The 27,592-nt window shown below is 38.1% G+C and overlaps 1 long non-coding RNA gene across 3 annotated transcripts in view; it reads right to left on the reverse strand.

The window, feature by feature from the left end:
• LOC143663500 (uncharacterized) overlaps positions 1-23,636 on the reverse strand; it is a 143,025-nt gene extending 119,389 nt beyond the window's left edge. For all 3 annotated transcript variants that reach the window (XR_013165969.1, XR_013165967.1, XR_013165968.1), the window contains exons 1-2: positions 23,394-23,636; positions 20,428-20,512 (exon numbers count right to left, since the gene is read on the reverse strand). This is a non-coding gene — a long non-coding RNA (uncharacterized LOC143663500). The remainder of the gene's footprint in view (positions 1-20,427; positions 20,513-23,393) is intronic.
• Positions 23,637-27,592: the final 3,956 nt, after the last annotated feature.

Genomic DNA, 27,592 nt, shown 5'->3' on the forward strand with positions numbered 1-27,592 from the left:
TCGATCAATGGAATCGAATAGAGTGCTCAGATATAGACCCTCTCATCTATGGACATTTAATCTTTGATAAGGCAATCAAGCCAACTCACCTGGGACAGAACAGTCTCTTCAATAAATGGTGCCTAGATAACTGGATATCCATATGCAAAAGAACGAAAGAGGACCTGTATCTCACACCCTATACAAAAGTTAACTCAAAATGGATCAAAGATCTAAACATTAGGTCTAAGACCATAAAACAGTTAGAGGAAAATGTAGGGAGATATCTTATGAATCTTACAATTGGAGGCAGTTTTATGGACCTTAAACCTAAAGCAAGAGCACTGAAGAAATAAATAAATAAATGGGAGCTCCTCAAAATTAAACACTTTTGTGCATCAAAGAACTTCATCAAGAAAGTAGGAAGACAGCCTACACAATGGGAGACAATATTTGGAAATGACATATCAGATAGAGGTCTAGTATCCAGAATTTATAATGAGATTGTTCAACTCAACAACAAAAAGACAGCCAACCCAATTACAAAATGGGGAAAAGACTTGAACAGACACCTCTCAGAAAAGGAAATGCAAATGGCCAAAAGGCACATAAAGAGATGCTCAATGTCCCTGGCCATTAGAGAAATGCAAATCAAAACCACAATGAGATATCATCTCACACCCACCAGAATGGCCATTATCAACAAAACAAAAAATGACAAATGCTGGAGAGGATGCGGAGAAAGAGGCACACTTATCCACTGTTGGTGGGAATGTCAAATGGTGCAACCACTGTGGAAGGCAGTTTGGTGGTTCCTCAAAAAGCTGAATATAGAATTGCCATATGACCCAGCAATACCATTGCTGGGAATCTACTCAAAGGACTTAAAGGCAAAGACACAAACGGACATTTGCACACCAATGTTTATAGCAGCATTATTTACAGTTGCAAAGAGATGGAAACAGCCCAAATGTCCATCAACAGACGAGTGGCTAAACAAACTGTGTTATATACATACGATGGAATATTATGCAGCTTTAAGACAGAATAAACTTATGAAGCATGTAATAACATGGATGGACCTAGAGAACATTATGCTGAGTGAGACTAGCCAAAAATTAAAGGACAAATACTGTATGGTCCCACTGATGTGAACCGACATTAGAGAATAAACTTGGAATATGTCATTGGTAACAGAGACCATCAGGAGTTAGAAATAGGGTAAGATAATGGGTAATTGGAACTGAAGGGATACAGACTGTGCAACAGGACTGGATACAAAAACTCAGAAATGGACAGCACAATAGTACCTAATTGCAATGTAATTATGTTAAAACACTGAATGAAGCTGCATCTGAGCTATAGTTTTTTTGTGTGTTTTTTTTTGTTTTTTTATATATGTTTTTGTATTTTTTATTTTTATTTTTTCTCTATATTATCATTTTATTTCTTATTCTGTTGTCTTGCTATATCTTTTTCCAAATTGATGCAAATGTACTAAGAAATGATTATCATACATCTATGTGATGATATTAAGAATTACTGATTGCATATGTAGAATGTAATGATTTTTAAATGTTGTGTTAGTTAATAATTTTTTTAAATTTTTTTAATTAATAAAAAAAATTTTGATTTTGGAGTTTAGTCTCAGAGCTGTCTCCTCAAGTCTGTTTCTAGATAACAATAAGGCAGAGACTTCATAGAAAGCCAAGAGCTAAAGACAATAAAAATACCAATGCAAAACAAAAAAAAAACCCAAGAAATCATCTTTCACAGACTTTGAAAATTGGTTTTGCATTGGGTATGGTCTCCTTAAGAGTTTAACCCTTCAAAATGAATGTGAAGTGCAGGGTCATTTCTTTCTATTCTGAGCCCACATTTTCTCTTGGATTTCTGATTGCTCATGACCTTTGGAATTTCCCATTCATATGAATTTGAATATGAATTCAAATACAACCACTTTCAATCTTGTTCATCTTCAATATGGTATTATTACTTATATACACACTAGACAATCACCTTTGCCCCTATCTATTTCCTTATATTGGAGTTCAACCTCATTAGATAATGGTTCACCCATCTTTAGCTTCTCTGTATCTCTAAATCCCCTAAATTCTGAATTATAGACCTCTTACTATACCTTTATGCTGATCATAAAAGTGGAATCATACAGTATCTGTCCTTTTGTTCTGGCTAATTTAGCTCAGGATTATGTCCTCAAAGCTCAACCATCTTGTCATGTGCTTCAGGATGTCATTTTGTCTTACTGCTGCATAATATTCCATCGTATGTATATACTACATTTTGTTGATCCACTCATCTGTTGATGGGCATTTGGCTTATTTCTATCTTCTGGTGATTGTGAATAATGCTGCTATGAACATCGGTGTGCAAATGTCTATTTGTGTCACTGCTGTCAGCTCTTCTGGGTATATACCAAGAAGTGCTATTGCTGGGTCATAGGGCAACTCGATATTTAGTTTCCCAAGAAAATGCCAAACAGTCTTACATAGTGGCTGCACCATTGCACATTCCCCCCAGCAGTGCCTAAGTGTCCTAGTTTCTCCACATCCTCTCCAATATTTATAATTTCTTGTGTAATAGCAGTTGTTCTTATAGGTGTGAGATAGTATCTCATTGTAATCTTGATCTGAATTTTCCTTATAGCCAAGGAAAATGAGCATATCTTCATGTGCTTTTGAGCCATCTGTATTTGCTTTTCAGAAAAATGCCTATTCATATCTTTAGTCCATTTTATAATTGGGTTGCTTGTTCTTTTGTTGTTGAGTTGTATGATTTCTTTGTATATACAGGAAATCAAACTATTTTCTGATATGTGATTTCCAAATATTTTTCCATTGAGTTGACTGCCTCTTCATCTTTTTGACAGTCTTTTGAAGAGCAGGATTATTTGATTTTGAGGAGGTACCATTATCTGCTTTTTCTTTTGTTGCTTGTGCTTTGGGTGTAAAGTTTAGGAAGCCACCTCCCATTACTAGATTTGGAAGATGTTTCCCTGCATTTTCTCCTAGAATTTTTATGGTGCTAGCTCTTATATTTAGGAGTTTGATCCACTTTGAGTTAATTTTTGTGTAGGGTACGTCTTTCATTCTCTTGACAATTGACTTTCAGTTCTTCAAAGCCCAGTTATGCAGAAGACTATTTTTCCCAGTTCAGAGGATTTGGGGGCCTTGCCAAAAAATCAGTTGACCATAGATTTGGTGGTCTATTTCTGCATTCTCAATTTGATTCCTTTGGTCAATTCTTCTATCTTTGTGAAAATACCATGCTGTTTTGACCACTGTGGCTTTATAATAGGTTTTAAAGTCAGGGAGTGTTAATACACCCACTTTGTTCTTCCTTTTTAGAATGCTTTTAGCTGTTCAGGATCTCTTCCCTTTCCAGATGAATTTTATTGTTAGCTTTTCCAATTCTTCAAAGTAGGTTGTTGGAATTTTGATTGGTACTGTGTTGAATCTGTAGATCAATTTGGGGAGAATTGACATTTTAACTGTATTTAGCATTCCTATTCATGAGCAGGAAATGTGTTTCCACCTATTTAGATCTCCTTTTATTTCTTTTAGCAATGTTATATAGTTTTCCATGTACAAGTACTTTAAGTTCCTAGTTAAGTTTGTTCCTAAATATTTGATTCTTCCAGTTGCTGTTTTGAATGGAATTTTTTCCTTAACTGACTCCTCAGCTAGGTCATTGCTTGTGTATGGAAATGTTACTGATTCTTGCACATTAATTTTATATCCCACCACCTTGCTGAATTTGTTTATTAGCTCAAGTAACTTTGCTGTAGATTTCTCAGGATCTTCCAAGTATACTACCTGCAAATACTGAGAATTTTACTTCTGCCTTTCCAATTTGGATGCCTTTTATTTCTTTGTCCTGCCTGATTGCTCTAGCTAGAACTTCTAGCACTGTTGAATAATAATGATGACAGTGGGCATCCTCGTCTTGTACCTGATCTTAAGGGGGAAGTTTTCAGTCTTTCTCCATTGAGTACAATGCTGCCTATTGGTTTTCCAGAGATTCCCTTTGTCATATTGAGGTAGTTATCTTTGATTTCTGTTTTTTGGACTGTTTTTATTAGAAAAGGATGCTGAATTTTATCCAGTGCTTTTTCTGCATCAATTGAGATGATTGTGTGATTTTTCCCTTTCCATTTGTTAATGTACATTAATTGATTTTCTTGTGTTGACCCATCCTTGCATTCCTGGTACAATTCCCACTTGGTCATGGTGTATAATTCTTTGAATATGCTGCTGGATTCGATTTGCTAAGAATTTTTGCATCTATGTTCATTAGGGAGATTGGCTATAGTTTTCCTTTTTTATGGAATCTTTACCCAGTTTTGGTATTAATATGATATTATCTTCATAGAATGAGTTAGGTACAGTTCCTTTTTCTTGAAAAATTTTTTTGAAAAAGTTATTCCTTTTTCCTCAATTTTTTTGAAAAAGTTTGAGCAAGATTGGTGTTAGTTCTTTATGGAATGTTTGATAAAATTCTCTTATGAAGCCATCTGTTCCTGGGTTTTTCTTTGTAGGAAGTTTTTTGGTGTCTGATTGAATCTCTTTACTTGTGATTGGTTTATTGAGATCTATTTCTTCCTGAGTCAATGTAGCTTGTTTATCTGTCTCCAGGAATTTGTCCATTTCACCTAAGCTGTGTAGTTTGTTTGTGTATAGTTGTTCATAGTATCCTCTTATGATTTCTTTTATTTCTTCAGGGTCTGTGGTAATGCACTTATTTTCATTTCTGATTTTGTTTATTTGCATCCTCTCTCTTTTTTTCTTTGTCAGTCTTGCTAGTGGCTCATCAGTTTTATTAATTTTTTCAAAGAACCAGCTTTCGGTTTTATTGTTTCTTTCTATTGTTCTTTGTTGTAAAATAGTATGTCATTCTACTTCCATATATTTGTGAATGTTCTCGTTCTTTGGTGGTTATTGAGATCCAGCTTTATTCCATTGTGATCAGAGAAAGTGCTTTGAATAATTTCAATGTTTTTAAATTTATAAAGACCTGTTTTGTGTCCCAGCATATGATCTATCCTGAAGTATATTCCATGAGCACTAGAGAAGAATGTATACCCTTGTGCTTTGGGGTACAATGACCTATATATGTCTTAGGTCTAATTCACTTATCAAGCTACTCAACTTCTTTATTTCTTTGTTGATCCTCTGTCTGGTTATTCTATCTACAGAGGAGAGTGTTGTATTGAAGTCTCCTACTATTATTGTTGAAACATCTATCACTCCCTTCAGTTTTGCCAATGTCTGTCTCTTGTACTTTGGAGCTCCTTGATTGGGAACATAAACACTAATGATTGTTATATCTTCCGGGTGAATTGACCTTTTAATAAGTATATAGTGTCCTTCTTTGTCTCTTATGATGTCTTTACATTTAAAGTCTATTTTGCTTGATATTAGTATAGCTACTTCTGCTTTCTTTTGGTTACAACTTGCGTGGAAAATGTTTTTCCATCCTTTCACTTTCAATCTATTTGTATCTCTGAGTCTAAGATGAGTCTCTTGTAAGCAGCATATAGCTGAATTATGTTTCTTAATCCATTCTGCCAATCTGTATCTTTTAATTGGTGACTTTTATCCATTAACATTCAATGTTATTACTGCAAAGGTGTTTCTTGATTCCACCATCTTATCTTTTTTACTTTGTTTGTCACATCTGTATATTCTTTCCCCTCTTTTTCTTTGTATTCTTTAAATTATCCTTAGAGGTACTCTTCAATTCTGTGCCCTCCTGCAGACCTCCCTCTCCTGTCTTTTTTTTTTCAACTGGCAGAACTCCTTTTAGTAATTCTTGTAGGGCTGTTCTCTCATTGACAAATTCTTTCAGGACTTCTTTGCCTGTGGAAACTTTAATCTCTTCCTCAGTTTTGAAGGACAATTGGGCTGAGTACAGAATTCTTGGTTGGAAGTCTTCCTCTTTCAGGATCTTGAGTACATCCTCCCACTGCCTTCTTGCCTCCAGGGTGCTATTTGAGGAGTCTGAACTCAGTCTTATTTGATTTCCCTTATGCATAGTAGATTTTTTTTCTCTTGCCACTTTCACGACTTTTTGCTGCTTCTCTTCAACAGTTGACAGACTGATTAGTATGTGCCTTGGGGAAGGCCTATTTGAATTTATTCTGTTTGGATTTCATTGGGCTTCTTTGACTTGTATATTTATACCCTTTATGAGAATTGTGAAGTTTTCCCCCATCATATCCTCAACTACTCTTCCTAGCCCTTTACTCTTCTCTTCTCCTGCTGGGACACCAATGATTCTTATAATTGTGTGTTTTGTTTTATCTATCATTTCCCTGAGTTCCCATTGAATTTGTTCCATCTTTTTTCCCACTTGCTGTTTTGAGTCTTCAAAGTCAATTATCCTGTCCTCTATATCACTTATTCTTTCTTTTGCCTCTTCAGATTTGGTATTGTGTGCTTCTAGTATGTTTTTTATTTGCTCAACAGAGTCTTTAGTGTCTGTGATTTCTGCTATTTTTCTTTATTCTTTCAAATTCTTTATTCTCTTCTCCTGCGTTATTGATCTCCTTTATGTCATTAACCATCCCACTTATTTTATTAAGTAGAGTTAAATGAACATCTTTGATTAGTTGTTCCAACATCTGTTTCTCCTCTGCTGTTTTTAATTTGGTCATTAAACAGGGCTATATCTGTCTGCATTGTGATATGCTTAGTGATCTTCTAATGTCTTCATCATATGTAAATATTTTGATTGGTTTACTTTGGGAGTTAATTTCTTTCAGTAGTCTAAGGCCTGCTGTTTGTGGGATGGTTGTACAGCAGGGAGGAGGGCATGGGGTAGGGCACTCAGTGTGGTGATTTGCTTCAGGGCAGGTATAGGCACAGGTTGGAGAACATGATGCTTGTGAACATGGGTGCCCTGATGCTTGTGAACATGGGTGCCCAGTGGCCAGGGAAGATGTAGCTGTGCGGGTACACTGATCTGGGGGACATAACCCTGATGTGTGCTGGTCTAAGTCACAGGGCCCTTTGTGAACATGTGTAAAGCTGTGACAGCAGGTCAGCATTACGCCTTCATGGATTGGGGGCAAATATGACCCGGCTGCATGGTCAATACTTTCTCAAAGCTGGGAAGCGTGGCTGAGGGCCATGCATATGTGCAGTTCTAGGAATGCAGTAAAGTATGGTTCCCAGAGCTGAATGATGTGACTTGGGGGGTCCATGCACATGTGTGTGCCTGGGAGTGCCATAAACGGATGTGCAGAGTTTAGGTGGGGCACACTGAGGCTATGTGACACTATGGGTGGGGTTCAGGGGTAGCCTAGGTATGGAAGTTAGTGCCCATAGCCTTTATGCACTGACAATAGCCTGCAGGGAACAGGGAGGGGGAGGTAGTGCTCGGGAGAGGTGCAGGAGAGGTGCGGGGCTGCACTTGGGGTGGGGGGTGGAGCAGGTATGTGCACTGGGGGCTGGTGGGGTGGGGGTGCCTAGAGCACAGGGAATGGGAACGGGTAACAGGGTTCGGGTACATGGGGAGTGGGAAGAGCTGCTGGTTACAGGGTTGTGTTGGTGAGGGTAGTGCACCCAAGAAACGTGGCGGGCCTTACTTCCTTATCCTGGGCTCCTGTCCATGCACTCCTATGGGCTCTGCACCTCTGTGAAAGGCTCCAGCTTTCTGCCTCTCAGTTCCTTGACCTTTGCAACCAGGGCTGCCCCATGTGTTGCAGAAGGCTTTCCCAGGTCAGCTACACTCCCAAATCACCACCTCAGTTGCCCTCCTGTCCCTTCTCTAACTTTTCCATGGAGTAAGACTAAATCTCAAGTTACTCTTTTCAGTCATCTTCCCGGAAGTTTCTCTCCTACATTTTTAAGGCTACATTTCTTCATTCAGCACTAGTCTAGTTATTGCAACCCAAGAACCCTAACTATGTGACCTCATGCAATGTTTTACCTTCCCTGGGCTTCTGAGAAAATGTCTGACTTGAATGGTTCTGCTCTTTAAGAACTCATTTGAAGTAACAAGCATAACATATATGTTATTTGATTGAATTTAGGGGGCACTGGCAAAGAAATGGACAAGGTCACAGAAAAATAACTTGTTTCATTTATGTGAAGTCTAATATTTCAGGCAGCATTCAGATAAATACAAACAGTTTTGCACATGTATTCTAGACACTCATTCCACAATTCCACATCAATTATGGCTATTTTCTTTGTCATGTAAATGGAAAGTGTCCATTAATATTCATGAAATTATTAATAGCACACATTTCTAGAAGAAAGATACTGTTGGACTCTACTTTAGCAAAGCCAGTTGTTTCTTATTGATCCTACTAAAATATATAGTTATTTCCATGAGATTTTAATTTTTTAAAAGCTACATTATTAATGTGTTCTTGCTTTCCTAGAATGTTTGGTCAGAGTTACTACTATTACTAGATTTCTTAAAATAGTCAATAGTATTCAAGGAAAAACAGAACATATGCAGCCTGAACAAAAAATGACTTATTTGGGTGACAGAAAAAATGCTCCCTGAGAAAACCTTTGTTAATAATTGTAATTAATTTTAGTGTGGCAATAGCCACAAAGATATGCAACACTGAACTTACTAATTTATTTCCAGATAATTCTTTCTGACAAATAATTTATTGGGTTTCCTAAAATATGTTAATGAGCTAAATAAAGTGCCCTAGATAGATTTCCTGACTGCTGTAAAAAAAAAATTTAAAATGACTACCCTTAACTAATCCCTATATTTATGTTCACAAACTTTTAATCACAGATCACTTTCCCTATAATATTAAGTTTTTGTTATTCTTTCAAAAAATTGTATTGCTTTTTTTTTTTGCTTTAACTGATCTAAGGAACTAGATAAAACACTGACTTCTAGTTTGGTACAGTGCTGATTTAATATTTTTATGGTTCCAGCTTTATCTTTCTGTTTGAATTTAGATACCACATGCTTAATGGTACTTTAACAATATAAGTTGCTGATGAATACTGAGGAAGACCCTTAGTGTGTCTGTCATGGCAGACCTGGCAAACTAATCCATATTATGCAGTGGTTTGAAGCTGTATGTACCCTAGAAAAACATGTTGCATTCCTTTCAGTGTGAACCCATTATAAGTAGGACACTTTATGAGGTTATTTCAGCTAAGGTGGAACCATCCTTAAACAGCATAGGCCTTAATCCTATTAATGGAGTCATTTAAAATAGAATGAAATTTAGACAGAGAGAAAAAAAACACAGAAATCAAGAAGCTGAAATTTAACAGAACACAAAAGAGAATTGAGAGGTAAAGAGAGGCCACCATGTGTATTGCCATGTTACATAAAAGCTAAGGATAAAGGATTACTGGCAGCCAGACACTGAATATGACAGTCTTCAGAAAGAAAGCTTCACTTTAATAATGCCTTGGTTTAGATTTTTCCTAGACTCAAAATCATGAGCTAATAGACTTTCATTGATTAAACTGATTCATTGTATGATATTTTTTTAGCCGCCAAGGAAATTAAAACATTTGACTTTGGGTAAATTGATATGGCATGAAATCCTGGTGTAGCTTTTTTAAAAAGTGGATATAACTATCCTTGTCCTTATTATTTACATATCTTCTGTGAGAATAAAATATATCTAAAGATGTAAAACTATGCAAAATGTAAAAAGTATTGACTTTTTAATATCCAACCCAGAAAGACATCTTACTTTGAAAAACAAATTCTTAGTGATGCCACCAATGTGGCAAGGTAAGACAGACCTTCAAAAGCCTTTCCATGGTTCAGTGAATAAAAGGATACATTAATTTGCTTAGAACTCTGAACGATGGTAGAAACTGAAGAAGGACCCACAAATGTTGAATCAAAGAAAAAGGAAAATATCAGATAGGAATCTTCCATCAAGGACATGCATCTTCCTCTCTCCCCCTCACTTGGTCCTGTTGCAGCTTGAGGATTTACTCAGAGGCAGTGATTCAGATACCTTTCACCTCCCATCAGGGACAGCAGCAATAAAATCCCACAAATGTCCAAGCACAGGGAAGAACACATGCCACTGAGGAGTGTTGCAGCCAAAAGTGCCCCCAGGGGGGAAAGAGAAAGAAAAAGACAACAGTAAAACTATGACTAGAAAGCACTGTGCTCACTCAATCATTGGCTGGCTGGACCACCCCAAAGAATTGACTATTTTGGAGTGATCCACAATTCTGGATTGACCCCATCTAACACCCCAGTGTGAGATACCCTATCAGAGAAGACACCAGAGGCAGAAAATCCTCATAAAAAAAGAAGTGATGGTTAAGTTGAACTGTTGTAAGACAGAAGGTTCCCAGAACTGAAAAGAGTAAGGAAAATGGGTGAAGGAGAAAACTTTAACCAATCACTAGAGTTGGAGAGAAAATTCTGCACAAAAACAAACAGAATAGGTCAAGATTCCAAGAGAAGAAACAGAGGAAAGTAAATATTCTCCAAGAGACAAAACAATTACACATAAATTGCAATTTAAAAATTGTACCACACATGCAGGGAAAGAATCAGATGAATAAGAGCTAGAGGTTCTTCTATAGGTCTAGAAAAAGTTGGAGCAGGCATCAAAGAAGACCCTAAGGCAAATCCAATCAACAATGCATTCCTAGACAAGAAGGAGAAAAAGACTTTCAGAGTTAACTCATCAAGATAATCAGACGCCTATACGTCAGAGAAAAATGACAAGACATACTGAGAAATAAGGAGCAAATTAAAAAACTTAAAAGGAGAATTAAAATCAAAGATGTTCAAAGAAATCTCCTAAATTAATTCCAGGAGATGAAAGAAAATATGTATAAAGAGATAAAAAATATTAAGAAGACAATGTGTGAGCACAAAGAAGAATTTCAAAGTATAAAAATAACTATAACAGAAATTATTAGGATGAAAGTTACAATAACAGAGATTAAGAATATGCTAGAAGCTTTCAATAGTTCACTTGAAGAGCCTTGTCATGGTTAGGGACATGTGTCAACTTGGCCAAGTTGTGGTACCTGTTTATCTGATTGGGCAAGTGCTGGCCTGTCTGTTGCAATGAGGACATTTCATAGGATTAGGTCATGATCACGTCAGCTGCATCCACAGCTGATTCCATTTGTAATCAGCCAAAGGGGAGTGTCTTCTGCAATTAGTGATGATAAACCTAATCATGGGAAGTCTTTTAAGGAGGACTCAGAGGAGACAGGTCCCATTCCTGCTTTGGCTGGTGAGCCTCTCCTGCAGAGTTCATCCAGGCCATCCATTGGAATCGTCCGCTTTGCAGCCTGCCCTGTGGATTTTGGATTCTGCATTCCTGCAGTCACATGAGACACTTTTATAAATTTTATATTTGCAAGTGTTCCCTGTTGATTCTGTTTCTCTAGAGAACCCTAACTAATACATCTTGGTACCAGGAGTGGTTCTTAAGAAACAGAATCTTAAAAATGGGATTTTATGAGTGCTTTTCTACTCTGACTGGACTCAGAGACACTAAGGACTCTGATTCCCATAATCAGAATGACACTCCCAATCCATGGACTGAGTTGGCAAAGGAGATAGTAAAAATATCAGTTGATTCTCCTAATGCTTCACTTGTACGAAGCCAGACTCTGGGGGATAATGTTTTTGACACCTTTACAGAGTTTCGTAGGAATAAGAGTTATAGAGATGTAAGTTGGTTGTTGTTAGATATGCTGTCTACATTAAAGGGTGAAGGGGATGGGCTTAAGGCTTCAAACGAGAAGCTTAAGCGCCGTCTGAAAGATGTAAACGTTTCTATGAGTATCCTGAAGGAAAATCTTATTTCCTGTAGCCGTAGACTTGAGATCTCTGAAAATCAGACTCAGAATCTTATTGTTAGAGTAGCAACTTTACAATGTAAACTGAAATCTCAGTCTTGCATGGTGTCTACCGTTAAAGTGAGGGCATTGATTGGAAAGAAGTGGGACCCTGAAAAATGGGATGGCGACATATGGATTGATAATGATGTTGGGGGTGAGGTTGAAACCCCAGGCCATGCTGCGTCTTCTCTAGATAACCCTGTAATAGTCTGTCCTGAGGACATAGCCGCCCCACCTCCTGCCTGCCTTGAGGAATTGGCCACCCAGCCTCCTCCTGAAGGGATTAGCCCTAGAGTGATTATTCCTGTTTCACCAGATGAAACTGCAAATGAAGGCCCTGAAGGAAATGGCTTGGAAGATATTTCTAATTGTTTTCATGACCCACCCCCACCACCCCTCATTTCTTCTAGACCTATAACTAGACTAAAGTCCCAACAGGCCCCTAAAGGTGAGGTACAAAGTATCACACATGAGGAAGTATGTTATACTCCAAAAGAACTGTGTGAGTTTTCCAATTTATATAGACAGAAATCAGGGGAATATGTGTGGCAATGGATTTTAAGAGTGTGGGATAATGGTGGGAGGAATATAAGGCTGGATCAGGCTGAAATTATTGATATGGGCCCACTAAGCAGAGATTCTGCATTCAATGTTATAGCTCGAGCAGTTAGAAAAGGAGTTAACAGCTTGTTTGGGTGGTTGGTTGAAACATGGATCAAAAGGTGGCCAACATTACCTGAGGTTGAAATGCCAGAACTGCCGTGGTATAAGGTAGATGAGGGGATCCAGAGGCTTAGAGAGATTGGGATGTTAGAGTGGATTTATCATGCAAAGCCTGCTCTTACACCCCAGGAATGTCCAGAGGATGCACCTTTTACCAGAACAGTGAGAAATAAATTTGTGAGACTAGCACCATCATCCCTCAAGAGCTCTGTGGTTGCACTACTCTGTAGGTCAGATATTACTGTAGGAACTGCTGTCACTGAACTGGAATCCTTAAACACAATGGGGATGACAGGATTCCGAGTTGGCAGAAGCCAGGTGGCAGCACTTAATCACCAAAGACAGGGTAGACGTGGCTATTATAATAGACAACAAACTCAAAGGAGGCATCAAAATTATATGACACACAGAGATTTGTGGCATTGGCTAGTAAATCATGGGGTGCCTAAAAATACAATAGAAGGGCAGTCTACTAAATTCTTGTTGGAGCTGTATAAACAAAAGAGTTCTAGGTCAAGGGAACAGAAGTCTAACCTGAATTACAAAAACACAGAGTCACGGCCCCTTAATCAATTTCCAGACTTGAAACAGTTTACAGATCCTGAGCCCCTTGAATGAAGGGGAGGCCAGGTCCCTATGGGGGAGAAACCTGTTACACTGCCACAAATTTATACTGTTAACCTTCCTCTAAGTCTTCCCCAAGGAGACCGACGGCCTTTTACCAGGGTAACTGTGCATTGGGGAAAGGGGATTATTAGACACTGGTTCAGAAGTGACATTAATTCCAGGGGACCCAAAACGTCACTCTGGACCACCAGTCAGAGTGGGAGCTTATGGAGGCCAGGTGATCAATGGAGTTTTAGCTCAGGTTCATCTCACAGTGGGTCCAGTGGGCCCCCAGACCCATCCTGTAGTTATTTCCCCAGTTCCAGAATGTATAATTGGCATAGACATACTGAGCAACTGGTAGAATCCCCATGTTGGTTCTCTAACTCGTGCAGTGAGGGCTATTATGGTGGGAAAGGCCAAGTGAAAGTCACTAGAACTGTCCCTACCAAGCAAAATAGTAAATCAAAGGCAATACCATATTCCTGGAGGGATTGCAGAGATTAGCCACTCTTAAGGACTTGAAAGATGCAGGGGTGGTGATTCCCACCACATCCCCTTTCAACTCTCCTATTTGACCTGTGCAGAAAACAGATGGGTCTTAGAGAATGACAGTGGATTATCATAAACTCAACCAGGCGGTAACTCCAATTTCAGCTGCTGTTCCAGATGTAGTATCATTGCTTGAGCAAACCAATACATCCCCTGGTACCTGGTATGCAGCTATTTATCTGGCAAATGCTTTTTTCTCAATAGCTATTAGTAAGGACCACCAGAAACAGTTTGCTTTCAGCTGGCAAGGTCAGCAATATACTTTCACTGTCCTACCTCAGGGGTATGTCAACTCTCCAGCCCTATGTCATAATCTTGTTCGCAGAGACCTTGATCATTTCTGCCTCCCACAAGACATCACACTGGTCCATTATATGGATGATATCATGTTGATTGGACCTAGTGAGCAAGAAGTAGCAACTACTCTAGATTTACTGCTAAGGCATTTGCGTGTCAGAGGATGGGAGATAAATCCAACAAAAATACAAGGGCCTTCCACCTCAGTAAAATTTCTAGGTGTCCAGTGGTGTGAGGCATATTGAGATATCCCTTCTAAGGTGAAGGATATATTGCTGCATCTGGCCCCTCCCACAACCAAAAAGGAGGCACAACGCCTAGTTGGTCTTTTTGGATTTTGGCGGCAACATATTCCTCATTTGGGTGTGCTGCTCCGGCCCATTTATCGAGTGACCAGAAAAGCTGCTAATTTTGAGTGGGGACCTGAACAAGAGGAGGCTCTGTGACAGGTCCAGGCTGCTGTGCAAGCTGCTCTGCCACTTGGGCAATATGATCCAGCAGATCCAATGGTGCTGGAAGTGTCAGTGGCAAATAGAGATGCTGTCTCGAGCCTTTGGCAGGCCCCTATAGAAGAATCACAACGCAGACCCTTAGGATTTTGGAGCAAAGCCTTACCATCTGCTGCAGATAACTACTCTCCTTTTGAGAAACAGCTTTGGGCCTTAGTAGAGACTGAACGCTTAACCATGGGCCACCAAGTTACCATGAGACCTGAGTTGCCTATCATGAGTTGGGTGTTGTCTGACCCACCAAGCCATGAAGTTGGGCGTGCACAGCAGCACTCTATTGTAAAGTGGAAATGGTATATACGAGATAGAGCCAGAGCAGGTCCTGAAGGCACAAGTAAGTTACATAAAGAAGTGGCACAAGTGCCCATAGTTTCCACTCCTGCTGCCACATTGCCTTCTCTTTCCCAGACCAGAGCTATGGCCTCTTGGGGAGTTCCTTACAGTGAATTGACTGAGGAAGAGAAAACTCGGGCCTGGTTTACAGATGGTTCAGCACGATATGCAGGTACCACCCGAAAGTGGACAGCTGCAGCATTTCTGGGGTGTCTTTGAAGGACAGTGGTGAGGGGAAATCTTCCCAGTGGGCAGAACTTCGAGCAGTGCACCTGGTTGTTCATTTTGCTTGGAAGGAAAACTGGCCAGAGGTGTGTTTGTATACTGACTCATGGGCTGTTGCTACTGGTTTGGCTGGATGGTCAGGGACTTGGAAAGACCATAATTGGAAAATTGGTGACAAAGAGGTCTGGGGAAGAAGTATGTGGATAGACCTTTCTGAGTGGGCTAAAAACACGAAGATATTTGTGTCCCATGTGAATGCACACCAGAGGGTGACTTCAGCAGAGGAAGATTTTAATAACCAAGTGGATAAGATGACCCATTCTGTGGACACCAGTCAGCCTCTTTCCCCAGCAACTCCTGTTATTGCCCAATGGGGTCATGAACAAAGTGGTCATGGTGGTAGGGATGGAGGTTATGCATGGGCTCAGCAACATGGACTTCCACTCACCAAGGCTGACCTGGCTACAGCCACTGCTGAGTGCCCAATCTGCCAGCAGCAGAGACCCACACTCAGCCCCTGATATGGCACCATTCCCCGAGGTGACCAGCCAGCTACATGGTGGCAGGTTGATTACATTGGACCACTCCCTTCATGAAAGGGGCAGCAATTTGTTCTAACTGGAATAGACACATACTCTGGATATGGGTTTGCTTTCCCTGCATGCAATGCTTCTGCCAAAACTACTATCCATGGGCTTACAGAATGCCTTATCCATCGTCATGGTATTCCACATAGCATTGCTTCAGATCAAGGAACACACTTCACAGCAAATGAAGTGCGGGAATGGGCACATGCTCATGGAATTCTCTGGTCTTACCATGTTCCCCATCATCCAGAAGCAGCTGGATTGATAGAACGGTGGAAGGGCCTTTTGAAAACTCAATTACGATGCCAACTAGGTGGCAAAAACTTGAAAGGCTGGGGTAATGTTCTCCAGGAAGCTGTGTATGCTCTGAATCAGCATCCGCTGTATGGTGCTATTTCTCCCATAGCCAGGATCCATGGGTCCAGGAACCAAGGGGTGGAAATGGGTGTGGTGCCACTCACTATTATTCCTAGTGATCCACTAGGAAAATTTTTGCTTCCTGTCCCTGCTACCCTGAGTTCTGCTGGTCTACAGGTTTTAGTTCCAAAACTGGGTGTGCTTTCTCCAGGAGAAACAACAGTGATACCACTGAACTGGAAGTTAAGATTGCCACCTGGTCACTTTGGGCTACTTATGCCTCTGGATCAACACACCAAGAAGAGGATTACATTATTGTCTGGGGTAATTGACCCTGACTATAAGAAGGAAGTAGGACTGCAACTACATAATGGAGGTAAAGAAGAGTTTTCTTGGAATATAGGAGATCCCCTGGGGTGTCTATTAGTACTACCATGCCCTGTGATTAAAATCAATGGAAAACTGCAACAACACAATCCAGGCAGGACCACTAATGGATCTGAGACTTCAGGGATGAAGGTTTGGATCACCCCACCAGGCAAAGAACCACGGCCAGCTGAAGTGCTTGCTGAGGGGAAAGGGAACATGGAATGGGTAGTGGAAGAAGGTAGTGATAAATATGAACTTCGACCACGTGATCAGTTACAGAAACGAGGACTGTAATGTTGTTTTGTTCGTGTTATACTATTTAAGTTGTAAGATATCAAGTTTAAGAATGAATGTTGCCCAAGGATTTGCACCCTATTCTGGAGAGATTTAATGTGTTTCCAGTTATATGCAGAACAGTTGAGTATTGTCAGGTAAAAGAAAAAATGTGTGCTTATTTGTTTTCATTTGGAAATTAAGTATGGTCTAAGGTGATATATATATATATATATATATATATATATATGTGCCAAGTTGACAAGGGGTGGACTGTCATGGTTAGGGACAGGTGTCAACTTGGCCAAGTTGTGGTACCTGTTCATCTGATTGGGCAAGCGCTGGCCTGTCTGTTGCAATGAGGACATTTCATAGGATTAGGTCGTGATCACGTCAGCTACATCCACAGCTGATTCCATTTGTAATCAGCCAAAGGGGAGTGTCTTCTGCAATTAGTGATGCTAAATGCAATCATGGGAAGCCTTTTAAGGAGGACTCAGAGGAGACAGGTTCCATTCCTGCTTTGGCTGGTGAGCCTTTCCTGTGGAGTTCGTCCAGGCCATCCATCGGAGTCATCGGCTTCGCAGCCTGCCCTGTGGATTTTGGACTCTGCATTCTTACGGTCACGTGAGACACTTTCATAAATTTTATATTTGCAATTGTTCCCTGTTGATTCTGTTTCTCTAGAGAATCCTAACTAATACATATATATATAACTAATACATATATATATATATAAATATATATATGTATATATATATAAAACAAATATATATATATATATATATATATATATATTTCTTTGTCTTGGCCTCTTACATCACTTTCTCGGGGGAATCCAGCTGCTGAGACAGAAGGATGCTCAAGCAGCCATGAGAAGTTCATGTCTTGAGGAACTGAAGCCTTTCCTGAACAGCCATATAAATTGGCCAACTAATTACAGGATCTTATAGTTCCAGAAAAACCTTCAGATGAATGCAGTTCTGATATTTTGACTACAAATTCATGGGAGATCCCAAGCAAGGACCAACCAGTAAGCTATTCCAAAATTTCTGGCCCTCAGACACCGTGCAATGATGTTTAGTGTTTTAAGTCTCTATGTTTCTGGTAATTTCATAACAAATTCTACCATTAGGAAACATAGAAAACAAAATCAATGATTGGTTTCTTCACAGCACACTGACCAGGATTTTTAGATAGATATGTATCTGATGTTCAAAAAGGTAAATAAAAGAAAAAATATTCCTGACAAGTAAAACAAAGTATTAGACGAAATAAATATAAGAGAAATAGCAAGAAAATAATTAGATATCTTAGAAATATAAAATGTTGTCAATGGCTTTAAACATTTTTTTAGGCAACAGTAAAAAAAAGACAGGACATGGAAAAAGAGTTTTATAATGAATTGGGAAATTGCATTCATTTAATGACAAACATTTTTCAACATCTGATATACTCCATGTACTGTTTAAAGCCCTGAGAATACAGCAGAGGACACCACAGCCTTCCTGAAACTAATGTTCTATTGGAAAGCCAGTCAATAAACAAATATACTATATTAGGTGGAGTTATGAACATGGGGAGAATAAAGGTAAGGGAGTGTTGAATATGTTGGAGGCTGCTCTTTGGATGTCAGGGAAGTCCTCCAAGGATAAATTTCTTTAAGTAGAAATTTCCATGAGGTATGTGATCAAGCTATGCAGAAAAAAAAATCATTGAGTAAAGAGGCCCTGATTTAAGAGGATTTAAGAGTGGATTTGGTGTGTTTAAAGGAAATGTGTGTGTGGTCAGAGTAAGGTGAGCAAAGTGGAGAGCGGTAGTAAGAGAATTTGAAAGAGTAGCCAAGGGCCAGGTCACATAGAGTTTTGAAGGCTATGGTGTAGACTTTGCATTTTATTCTATATGTGAATTAATCAGAAGATATAGAGAAGGTTGTGATTGATTTACTTTGTAAATAGATTTGGACAGAGCAGTTGAGGAAAACATGGAAAAGGGACACTACATAAGAAGTTTTTTCATTAGTCAAGGTGAGAAAAATTGCTGGCTTTGATAAGGGTGACATGAATAGAGTTGGTGAGAAGTGGTCAGATTTGAGATATCAGTTGTAAATAACCTTAAAAGGATGTCCCCACAGAGCAGATGTGGATAGGAGAAAAGTGGAGGAGTTTAAGGTGATGCCAATGTATGGAGCCTTAGAGAACAGATGAAGAGAGATAACATTTACTGAGATGGGGAATTTTTGCAGCAGGAACAAGTTTGGGAATTAAAAAATCAAGTGTCTTGGACATGTTAATTTTGAAATGCCTTATTACACATCCAGGTAGAGATGTAGAGGGAAAAGTTGAGTAGACATTTGAATATATTAGGATGGCATCCATGAGAGTGCTTGGGGATGCTGGCATAAATTTGATAGGCAACAGAAAAGTCATACTAATGAGGTAGGACAAGATCACCTCTAGAGTAAGCATGGATAGAGACATGACAACATCCAGAGACTAATCCTTGGGGTACCTAACTGTTTAGAGGTAAAGAATATAAAGAAAAACTACCAAAGGAGATATCTGAAGAGTGAACTGAAACCAGAAGAACCAAGTAAAGTATGAATTTCAGGAAGAAACAATAAGTTTGTGCAAATGTTCTTGAAAGATAAAGTAAGACAAAGACTATAAATTGATCATTTGATTTGGCAATACTAAATGCAATCATGACCTTAATGAGAATTATTACAAAAAGAGCATGAAAAGAAAAAGAAATCATATATGTAAATAAAAGGTGTAAAAAGTGGGAAAAGATGGTGGGGCTAAAATATATGTGTCTAAGACTTATATGCAAAGGTGAAAAAAGAACGGTGGAGAAGCATTATTTGAAAAGTTAGCTGTTAAGAAATTCAAATTAAAAAGTTATGCAAGTCCCAAGTCAAAAAATATCAACATAAATCCGCATTTAGACACACTATAATCAAACTGCAAAATACCCAAGATAAAGGTAAAAGTTCAAAAATTGCCATTGAGACAAGATAGATTACTCACAAAGGAGTAATGTTTGAACATAGCAAATTTACTCTTCAGCAAAAATGAAGAATACCTTCAAAATTGAAGGTAAACTAAAAGTCAACGTAGAATTTTATACACTGATGAAATATTTTTCAACAGTGAGGGCAAAATATATACATTTCAGACACAGCACTGTACATCAGTAAAGAAGAGTGCAAACATTTTAGGAAAATGTGAGACACAAAGGAAAAAATGAGAAATTAACTATTTATAGTTATAAATTTAATTAGAGTCTAAAAATTAGCTCTAATGTATTTTAAAGTGGAATATATCTAATTAGACTATTAATAGCAAGTGCTTATGAATGTGTGTGTATGTGTGTGCACAGGTATTCAGGGAGTCTTAATACCTAAATTGTGTAAGGATGTCGTAGTTAATGCCATATCTTAAAATTTTTCAAGTCATAGAAATATAATCAATGGCTTCCAGAGTAGCAGAGAAAATTTAAGTGAATTGGCTAAGACTTCCTTAATTCAATAGAGGGCAAGAGAAGAGGAAAAAATGAAAAACATATTGTGGTCAGGCAATAATTGAACTAGAACTATTTGGCTATTTGGATAAATCTTGAAATACAATAATGGACCATATGAGCCAGTTGTTAAATATGTACTCCGTGACAGCATTTATATAAAGTTTTTGAATGTGTAAAACAATAATTTTTATTTTGCAGATATAGATATACTTTATCAAAGTATAGAAAATATAAAGAAGAAATACTTACCAAATTCAGGTAAGAGAGAGAGCAAGAAATGCCATGATGGAAGAATGCCGAGAAAGTCTTCACCTCTAACTGTATATTGTTATTCCTTAAAAAAAAAAAAAAGTAAAGCAAATGAGTAAAACAACGATAAATAATGCTAAATGATAATGCCTATGATTATTTAATTCTATTTACTTTCCAATTGTTTGAAATACTTCATAATAGAGCAAAACATACTATAGAAAAAAAACACTAATCCAAAATATACATCTTAGGAAAAAGTATATCTGGGGGAAAATATGTCATCTTTTCTCTGTAAGTATTTGATTACTTTAGTGTTCTATTGATCAAGACTTCATTTACCTCATTGCTTCTAGATATTTTTCCCTGTAAATTTAATTTTGAGGTACATATGAGCTCTTCCTAAGTCACCATAATGGTGCTAAAAATATGGAAAAATCAATTCACCCATGCCCTTGGAGAGCTTACAGTCTGGTGAGCAATATAGAAAGCAAGCAGGAGTGTCACACACGAAGCAGTGTGATGGATGCTTTGAAGTAGGAAGTACAACGTGTGATAGGAGTGTTTCAAACACACAAATGATGTAGACATTTGGGGTCAGGGAGGATTTGTGAAGGAAATGATCTATGAACCAAAATCTAGGAAAAGATTAGGAGTTAGCTGGACAAATTCATGGCAGAGGGAAGGAGGGAAACTCATATTAACATACATTATCAATACTGTGAGAATAAATAAAATTGAATAAAATACATGAAATGAAAAGAGCGCCTAAGGCACACACTGAATGGAAAAGGAGATACAGAAGGAAAATAGACATTTGGGGGAAAACTTGATGGTGAATTGATTTAAAAAGAGGAGAAAATTGAGGTCACTATAGGAATGACATGACCACAAAAGAGTGTCCATCGAATGAAATGTGTACGCCATGAGTTGTTAACAGAAATAAGTGGAACATATAGCAAAGTGGGCTCAGAATTAGTTTGGAAGTTTCCTGCTGAGTGAGTGCCTGGCCACTGGCTTCACTGCAGTCAGTAACATATGACCTTTACTCAGATGAGAAAGGAGTCTTGTCTTTGATGACATGTGAACAGGCTCTGAACACTATAGAAGAAATCAGCTGTGATCCACATTGGTTACTATCACTTGCGATATGGCTACTATTCTGCAATTGTTACTATTCATATTCTTTCCCATTTTTATGTTTACAAGCAAATCTGAGGGTGGAAATCAATGCATATAATTATTTTATTTACTTAAAAATATATTCTTTGCATAAATTCACAAATCAGAAATTATTGATTTCTAAATTACAAGAACTTATAAGGTTCTTGACACATATTGTGTGGGTTGTTCGTAAGGAATCAGGGAGAAGTTCAAAGGGATTAGAAATGTAAAATAAACATCTTTACTTCCAAAACGAAAGCTTATCCTTGACCACAAGCAAACTTAGAATGGCTTATTTAGCATAACATTGATTCTGAAATATTTGGAAGAAACCAGTCATTATTGGGATCTAGCATGACATCATTGAGAAAAGGATTTGCTATTATATGCAATATTACACAGTATTGTGTAATAAGAAGACATAGACGTGAAACCTCATTAGGTTATTTACTTGTCCAACGATATAAGATACCGGGAGGAGGAGAGTGGCAAAAGATATGGTCAGAGAGATGACTGGGGTCTGATGATGAAGAGCTTTGCAAGCCAGAGTAAGATGGCAAGCAATGGGTGAAATTTGAGCAAAAGAATGGCATAGTCTTGGTACTATTTTGTAGGGATCAACTTCTAGGCATGTAGAGAATAAATTATAGGGGCCAAGTTTGAAGACAAGGAGACAATTATGAGGCTATTACAATAGTCCCACAGAAAGAATGTGGTATCATGAACATGTATGTAAGCAGTGGAAGAAATGAGAAGGGATTGACTTTTCAGTATATTTTTAAAGTAAAGCCAACAGCAAAACAAAGAAAAACTTGAGGTTATTGCTTTCATCACCAGATAGTCCATTCTTATTTTACAACTCATTAAAAGGACAGAGTATTAGTCTTACATATTGGTCTACAACTCAATACATTATTTTAAGCTTCCATCTTGGTATGATCATTTGAAAGTCCTAATAAAATTATTTCTGAATATTTAAAGTGATAGTTCAGGAATGCTCAATAAATGCCTTTTGCAAAAGTTAAATCGTTAATAACTAACTGAGGGAGATAAGTAAAAAAATTTGCAAATTTTAAGTTTGTTTTGAGGTGAGTGTTCCACTATATATATCTGATGTTGACCTCTTTCTGTTGAGGCTCTTACTGTGCTTCAGAATTCAGTGGAAACGTGAAAATCAGTCAGTCCTCTGTCAGGGTTTCATTTCTGGGACTTGATAGATTTGAACACATGCTATACACAGTACTGCCACTTTAGATCCAGAGATACTGGGATTCATAAAGGTCTAAATCTGAGATCCAGCTGTACTTTTTCTCTGCATTTAATGGACTGTTCTTTCTTTTCCATCAGCCCCTGGGCTCATTTATAGACTTCACCTCTGATTTTCAGAGATTTCTACAACCAAGGCCTTAATTCCCTTTCAGAGAATCTTGCTGCTTATATACCGTCCATCTTTTGGGATTTGTTTTCCACTAGTGGCCCCTGTTCAACTTGATTCAATAAGGGCAAGAATATTTTCTTCAGACTGCATTCAGACTCACCTTTTTTCCTGCAGCTGTAAGAACTTCATAACTCCTTCGAGACTTTTAAGGGCAAATTGAAAATGTTCTTATCTGTCTAAGCTTAGCTGTTGGCTAATATTCTAAGAGTGTATTTTATATTGTATTTTCATCATAGCCCTTTGAAATGCTCTGCATAAAAGACCCTTTATAACAGTCTCTGCCCTTACCCTCTTTACTATAGAAGTAAAATCTATTTATTTCACCTCCACCTGCTATTACCCCCCCTACCCCACCCTCGCTTACCAGTTCTCCATTGTTGGTAATAGGCACTTGATTTAAGGGGACTTGCCAGCAGCAGTGTCTTTTAACTCCTTCACTTCTGGTCTCTTGCCAACTCTCTAGCTTTAAGAAGAGCTAGCCAAGAAAAAATCCCAGTTTGGGTATAAAGATGCCATATGAATGTACCGTCTTTGGGCACAAATTCTATCCTTCACCCATGTTAAGAGAGAGTGATTAAAAGCCCACATCATGTTCAAAGAGGTGTTGGATTCCTTAGAGCAAAATGAATTCTAGAACATTATTGAAAATTCTCATTCAGTTACTGTACAGCTCACAAAGGGAGAATTCAGAGACAGATAAATTGGATAAATGAAAGATGAAAGATTTTTTAGTTGTCTATATAGTTTTAGACTCTGAAAGTAAGATACATCATTTAATCTTTAAGACAAAATCTAAAATTGATATTACTGTTCTCACTTTCCAGATAAGTAAACAAGACTAAGGAGTTTAGGAATCTGCCTTCAAATTACTAGCAATTAGCCAAAAAGATGTGAATAATTTCGGCTTAAATCCAAATCCATCATTCTTATACTATTGTCCTGCTTCCAGTAAACAAGAAACAGTGATCTTCCTTAAGGAGTTTATCATCTAATGCAGAGACAGCTGGACACAATGGTCAAGAATAAGGACTTTGCAGTCAAACTATCTGTGCTGGTTTGAAAGGATTTATGTTAACCCTAGAAGAGACATGTCTTAATCCTAATCAATCTTGTGAGATTAACTATTTTTTCCAATCCCTATTCAGTACCATAGGTTGGGGGCTTGATTAGATTATCTCCATGGAGACGGGACTCAATCAAGTGTGGGTACTAAACGTGATTAGGAAGAGACATGAGGTGGAGGCATGTCTCCACCCATTCTATGTGAGTCTTGATTAGTTTGCTGGGATCCTATTAATGAAGAGACATTTTTGGAAAGAATGCCCTTTTGGGAATGAAGAGAAAGCCATAGCAGAGTTGAGCACAGCCAAGAGGCCAAGAGAACCACAGAGCCCACCGGCCAGAAACCTTTGGAGATGAGGAGAATGCCTCTGGGGGAGCTTCATGAGACCTGGAGAGGAAGTTAGGCAGACAATACCATGTTCACCATGTGTCTTGCCAAATGGGAAAGAAACCCTGACAGTGTTCACCAGGTGCTTTTTCACTTGAGAGAGAAACCCTGAACTTCACTGGCCTTCTTTAATCAAGGTATCTTTCAGTGGATGGCTTATATTAGACATTTCTATAGACTTGCTTTAATTGGTACATTTTCATGGACTTAGAATTGTAGACTGTAACTTATTAAATTTCCCTTCTTTAAAAGCCACTCCATTTCCGGTATATTGTGTTCTGGCAGCTAGCAGCTAGAACACTATCCAAATTCAAATTCTGGTTCCACCCCTAGATGTTTGATCTATGGTCAAATCAATTGTTTGTACCTGAGTTTCTCGTAAGTTGATTAGTTTTCTATTGCTGCCTAATACATTAGCGCAAATTTAAGAGCTTAAGACAACACAACTGATTATCTCAGCTTCTGTGGGTCAGGAGTTGGGGCATGACTTGAGTAAGTCCTCGCTTTAGTATCTAACAAGATTTCAATGAAGGTGGCCAGGCCAGCAATCTCATCTAAAGCATTTCCAACCCCACTTCAAAAATGTTAGCAAAATGCAGTCCTTTGTAGGCATAAGTCTAAGGGCTTCCTTTTATTGCTGGCTGTTGGCCAGAGGCCGCATCAGCTCCTAAACGCCATCTGTAATGACCCTACATGGGGTTCTCCCTGACCAGTGCCAGCAAGAGAGAGGAAGTCACAAGTAAGAGGTATGCCACCATCTTATGTATTCACCTACAAATATTCATGTACATCTTATCACTTTGGGGATATTCTATTAGTTCAAAGGAAATTACATATCTCACTCAAGAAGAGGAGGTAACACAAAACTATGAAGTCCATGAGGTGAGAAAATGGGCTACCACCTCATGTCTGCCACACAAGTAAAGCGGGAGTATTAATATCACCTACTTTATATATTATTGTAACAGTTATGTGACATTATGTGATTCATCAAAGGACTCAAGAAATATGAGCTGTCTTTCCATTTAGAAGCTATTTTTACAAAAGTGTAAGAAAAATTTAAGGGCCATAATTAATAAAAAGACTCATATCATTATAAAAAAAAATCCTGCTGTCAGCACTGCCTGCTCCATGTGCTACTGACTTACTTTTTCACATCAAATCTCTTTGAAAAGAGATGATACCACATCCTCCAGTTTCACTCCACAGATTGCATTCTGATTTCTTCCCCCCAGCCAAAAGTAGGTACCAATAAAATCTCAAATGCTAAATCCCATAGCCTCTATTCTGCCCTATCCTATTGAATAACTGCATATGTTTTAACATGGATTACTAGTTACTTTGTATCCCATGACCATATTTTATTTTCTTATTAGTGTGACTCTTTGAGTTCTAATATTTGTCCATTTTCTGTCTTTCCATATCATAATTTAATCTCCATAAGAATAAAAATATTGTTTTATATACCACCCTATTTGCAGAGTTAGAAAAAAGAATGATATACTGTAGACATTAAATAAATGGCTGATGGATGAATGAATACATGGAAGAAAGGAAAATACCTGCCCCATGAAAGTAAGTAAATAACTCTAGTGGGGAGAAGAGTGAAGGATACCACTTACCACCACGATTTATCATGGCCATTCATTCCTCTGAACATGATATGAAAGTTTTCCTGCTATACTTTTAAGAAATTTACAATCAGTCTAAATTCTTATCTTCAAATTATATAAGTTTTGGCTATTGAAATGCTCTCTGTCCATCAAATCATGTATATGAAAGTCATTCATCTACCAGCTGAGATTCTGTGTGCTGAAGAGAGGAAAGAGAAGTAGATCCTTGGTTAATTTGTGAATATTTCACTACAAAAAAGTGCTAAATGCAAAAATGTAGTAATGTCTTAAAACAATCATACAACATTTATAATATGGTGCTTTTGTCACCTAAACTCTAATATGAAACAAGTGCAACGCCATTTTATCTTAACATATTTCTTGTTAATATGGAAGAAATGAGAGCGACATTACTGGCAAATCTACAAATGTCAGGAAAATTTGTCCTTAGGCTTGAGAATAAGATTAGGTAAATTCATTTGAAAATAAGCTTCTTTGGTTGGTATAGCAGACACCTGTTGTGGGGCGGGCCATGGTGGCTTGGTGAGTTCTCGTCTTCCATACCAGAGACCTAGATTCAATTCCTGGTGCCTGCCCACACACAAAAAAAGAAAAGAAATATATATTGTGCTTAACAAATATTGATTCGTTCCCCCACATATCCTAATGTTCCATGAAGTTAGGTTGGTGCCATGTTGCTAATTCTAGCCAAAGATGTAAAGACACGTGAACAGAATCAACAAGTGTCACTTTGAGAATAAGACATTTAAGAGATGTTGGACTTCCTTCCCAACATTTTTCTTCATTCCATAACAACCCCAGAGTCCTCATTTTCAAGCTATGATGGATGTTCCATCAGCCTGAGTTCTGAGGACTGTATGGAGCAGATTATACTTCTCAGAACCACCCTCAACCTAACAAGTGATCCATTTTATATACACAACACAAAGAAGGAATAAAATTTCTTATATGTGAAAACACTGAGATTCATGGATGTATTTATTTCTGTAGCATAGCTTACCTTACCCTGACAGATATAAATGCTTATGGGAAAATCTAACTTTGGAAGTTAATTTCTTCTCTTTTTGAGTGGCTGTAAAATGAAGATTTCAATATAATAGAGAGATCTATTGCCAGCAAGCAAGTTTCAAAAACTTGGCAGATTTTTTTCTTCTTACATTTTATCTTAAATTTCTGTTAAAATTTGAAGTGAAATGCCTGGATGTAAGAACATAAAGGAATCCTCTGTGGTTGAAAGTGGAATTGAAAAGGGACTCAGTGACAGTTTATTGTACACACTTTGCAACTATAACATACAAATAGTCTAGGGCCTAGAAAGTACGTGATAATAGCAAAGAATAAGACAAGACTATCTATCATCTTCTCTGTTGACTGAATTCACTAATTCCATGAGCCTAAAAAGACTTCGAGGTTCATGACTACTGTTAGGTGGCTGCTGTACTGCCGACAGAAAAAAAAAAAAGAAATCAGGTATTTAAT

The sequence above is a fragment of the Tamandua tetradactyla genome, chromosome 19 (genome assembly GCF_023851605.1).
Source record: "Tamandua tetradactyla isolate mTamTet1 chromosome 19, mTamTet1.pri, whole genome shotgun sequence".
NCBI lineage: Eukaryota > Metazoa > Chordata > Mammalia > Pilosa > Myrmecophagidae > Tamandua > Tamandua tetradactyla.